A 4633-nucleotide genomic window follows, 5' to 3' on the forward strand; every position below is an offset into this window, starting at 1 on the left:
AGAGAGAGAGAGAGAGAGAGAGAGAGAGAGAGAGAGATTAGGTATGGGTCCTGTGTCTTTAGGGTCCAGGTCATTGGCTTTGCCAGGCTAGTGTCTCAGATTGACCCCAGGGCCCACCATCTAAACTTAAGTACTTAATCTTTTAAAATTAAAACCACAAATTTGATGTGTTATTATCCAGTAGACAGACTACAGAGTCCACTATCTTAGATACTTTAAGAACAAACTGTACAGATTGTCCCGGTGGTCCTGAATTTGCTCTCAGCAAGCAGTGGTGAGCCTGTCCATTTGCTCACTTTTTAAATGTGAGTCTGAAACCTGCAGGGTTAAAGGGGAGTCTGACACCAACCCTACAGAGAAACTGCTATGGTGCAGGGCTGTGGAGACAGAATTGCCGGCAACTAGCAATCTCTCAAGAGGGCCACTCCTCCCGGGGATACACAAGTTCTTACAGCAATAGCCTCTCTCTGAGGTCCGAGAAGTAAGGCTGCAGCTTGCTCCTTCTTGCTTGCTGTTTCCTGAACTTCCCCTCTTGTCCTAGTCTGTGAAGGACACCTGCTGGCACTCTCTGTGGGTGTGGTTGGCCCTAGTGTTCTGTGATCTCTGATTCCAGTGTTACTTTAGAGATGATTTCCACCACGCAGTGTTTTCCTTTGGCCTTATGGTCAGCCTTTAGGCAGTTTTCCCAAGTAGCTGGTGTTAACACCCTTCTCCCTGTATCTTACTTAGAAAGATACCCTTCAAATGCCAATTGTGTGGTCCTCAGTGCTCAGCTCCGAAAACTGATCTCCAGGTAGTGTATAGCCAGCCTTGTTTTGTTACCGCTCTTACGGGAGTCACATTTTAATAAAAAAAAAATTTTTTTTAAATAATGTCTTTAATTAAAGTTTTTGCAAGGTAAAATATTAAACTTAAAATAGTCTTAGTACATCAAAATACTAAGCTCTTTAATTGTATTCCAAGACGGTCTTTAAAACTTAACACCCGATATTTCACCGAAGAGCAACCTTGATCTGCAAGTGTATAGAGTGAATTTTACAAACATAATAAATATATTTACGCCCTTACACAGAACAGTATGTACAACAGCAGTTGACAATAGTAGCTCCGAACAGCTATGGCCGGCCCCTCCCCACCCGGTGTAACCGATGCATACTGACTGACTTAAGGAAGCTTGACTGAAAGACCGATGGTTTATTCAATGGTGGTTTGTTCCCCCCTCAAGCGGGAGGAAGCTTTTATTCTTCAAAACTAAAAATATTAAATTTGATGCAGTCTTCCTTAAATCATGCACCAAAGGAAGATAACAGAAGGGCAAGGGCGGGCTTCCAGGAGGAGGAAAATAAACCAGAATGGTTTCCATAAGGGTGACAGATGAAAAGGCAAACTGAACAATAAAGATGAGAAAACACAAGCCATTAACCAAAACCTCCACATCTGGTAGAGCTGATTCAGACAGGTAGGAAGGAGACAGGAAATGAACATGTATACAGAGCAATAAGACAGCACATTGCACAAAAGCTCAAAAGCTTCATATTTTCATATGATGTAATATGAAAATATAAGAGCCTTCTCAAGTGGAAGAAAATGCTGTTATAAAGGGAAAANGGCTAAGAGGAGATATGTCTGTTCTTATACAAGGTATACTTATCCTCTAATATGGTGACATTATTGCTGTAATATTTTAAAAAATACTCTCAGAGGGAGACAACAACTCTGCATTCGTCCTTACAAGCCACCAAAAGAAAACTTGATTTTCAATACAGCAAAAGAAAGCCTTTATATAAAAACTAGTACTTTTTTACATTGTCTTCTAAAGCCAGAATATGCTTGTCAATGACACATTTCAATCACAGTACACGCTTCGTGAGACTTGATGCCAGCCTGACTTTTTGTGTGTGTGTGTTTTTTTGTTGTTGTTGTTTTTTAGAGACAGGGTTTCTCTGTGTAGCCCTGGCTGTCCTGGAACTCACTCTGTAGACCAGGCTGGCCTCAAACTTAGAAATCCGCCTGCCTCTGCCTCCTGAGTGCTGGGATTAAAGGCTTGCGCCACCATGCCCGGCCAGCCTGACTTTTAAACCGGCAGCAGTGTAAATGTGAGACATATTTAACAGAAATGTCAACATTTCAAATACAAACACCTCATATAAAGATACCCTCCTATCCTGTTTGACTCTAGAAACTGCACGAGACAAAGTTGTGTCACTAAGAGAGTTCCTGTGTTCTCGGGCATTCCGGTGGTGTTGAGAATACAAATGACCACCAGGCAAGAGCTCATCTACTGAAAGGCACACACTTCCACGTTAGTCATCTGTGTGAACTGACCTTGGCACTACTGGCATCACTCTGGGTACACGTCGAAACGGATCAGCTTCTGAAGACACTGCTTGCGTCCCTGGTTCCACCTTTTGGATAAACTTGCTACTTTCATCTTAAAATTCTGCAAGTGGGAATCCCTTGCTTTTCAAAGGAATGACACTTTATTAGAACTTCATGACATCATCGGTTAAGTGTTATGGCGAAAGCATGATTGAGAATGCAAAGCAAGTGACATTTACACAGCAAAAGCTTNGATAGAACACCGCATGCTACTTGATTTAAATGGAACACAATTGAACAGCACAGTGCGGGGCTGTTGGAACCACCTTTTAGAGCTTTCCCAGACCCAAGGATTTGTCCAGGATGCCATCATTATTAGGCAAAACATAGGTACAAATATAAATGGACAGTTCCTGCTTCAAGACCAGCCCCCTTTGTGTCACTCTGAAAGAAGTGGCTGTTCATGTTTGACAATGTTCAGCTAGAAGAGACAGGCCAGGGGACAATGCTAACCTTCAGTATGTCTGACTACACAGGGAGGCAGGATGTGTGCTGAATTAGCATAAGAACTACTGATTAGCCCAAGTTTCACTGGAGCAGCACTGCTGGGCTGCCATAGGTAGTTCAGGTTACTGATCTCACAGAGTAAACACAGACCTAGAGACTATACCGAGGGAGGGACAACTCAGCAACTCATGGGATTCTGTTCCCTCCNTTCGCCAAGTTCTATACTTAAACCAGAACTGCTGTGTGCTTTGAGAATAAGAGATTAAACTAACTTCCCCTCAAAAAGCTACATTAAGAAAACAAAATTTAAAAACCTGTATTAGCAGTAATGGAATACAAGCAAACTCTAACTCCTATCATGTGAGGACCCCACCACGGATACCAAATTTCACAACATAAATTGGTTCAGAAGGGTGCGAAGTGGGGAGGAGAAATCAACTCCATTAACAAAATTTAAAATATGTTCTTAAAAAAGCACTATATAGCTCACAGTTTTTCTTTTGTGATATACTTTATCTGTTACTTCCAGAACTACATAAAGTCAAAATAAAGGAAGACAAAAATGGAAGACAAAAAAAAAAAAGTCAACAGGCCAAGTTAAGGAATGAATGTAACGAATGCAAATGTTGTTAGTCACTAGAGCAGAAGCGAGATGTGCGAGCGAGAGTCCCTGCAGGTCCCAGGAGGCTGCCTCTTTGTTCTGTGGAGCCCCTTACAGGAACAGAGCTACACATTCTTAACACACAGTAAAAGTCTACAATTTCTGATATACAAGCCAAATCTCTGTATTTTCTTTCCAATGTGCAANTTGGAGCCCAAGTCTACATCACCAATGGCCTGGAGGGGCCACCCAATGAAAAAGAGGTAAATTTGTATTTAGTGGCCCACTTTCCTCTACCCCCTCCACCCTCAAACTTTTCCCTCAAATTACAAAGTCTTTTTTAAAAANTTTGTTTAATTAAAATAATTTTAAAAATCCTTTACTAGTAAACACAAGAGACTTTTATAATTACTGAATTGTTTAATAAAAACCCAGTCCTCATCCCTTGCCCTTATGCTTAGACCAATGCACAGACTGTCATCCCAGGGCTCACGCAGACTCACACACAGTAAGCACACACTGCAGCCCACAAGGGAAACCTCCACATCTCACGGGTACTGTACAACTGCAGCTCGGTGGGACCTTTGTGAAATGAAAACAGATTCCTGAGAGCCAATTTGGGGTTTCCTCTTATAGAATGGGACTGAGCAGTTTTCTGTACAGAAATTAAGCTGTCACTTTAATTCTAGTCAACCTAGGTAAGACCCAAGTCTTTAAGGTACATTTAACAAGCATGAAAACCTAATTAAACCAAGCATCCATTCCTGGGTCAACTTTGTCTCCAAGCTGTGACCATCGATCCTTTTCTTTAACTCTTACATAGATGTTCAGACAGCAGGGAAGCGAGAGGTATGTAGTACTGAGGAAAGTAACAAGTAAAAATGTTTTTAAGACCTATTATGAGTTTTAAAATTTCTTATACAAGTGAATTAAAATTCAACACCATAATTCTTGCCCTTCTGAAAAAAGCTCACACACAATTTTTACCAAATATAACCACATACAATAAGCAGTTTCAGTTCAATCTATCAAAAGGGTAATTCTTCGGGTCATTCCAACAAGAATCTTCTGATTGAGCCCAACTTGGAGAAACAAATATAGACAAAGCTTTACATGCTAATTACCAATGGCAGGTTCCTGTATTTAAAATCGACAGTTACAGTTTTCCTACACCAACCCCTCCCCCCNCCCAGCAACCCCAGGTGC

The sequence above is a fragment of the Mus caroli genome, chromosome 12 (assembly GCF_900094665.2).
Source record: "Mus caroli chromosome 12, CAROLI_EIJ_v1.1, whole genome shotgun sequence".
Taxonomy (NCBI): Eukaryota; Metazoa; Chordata; class Mammalia; order Rodentia; family Muridae; genus Mus; species Mus caroli.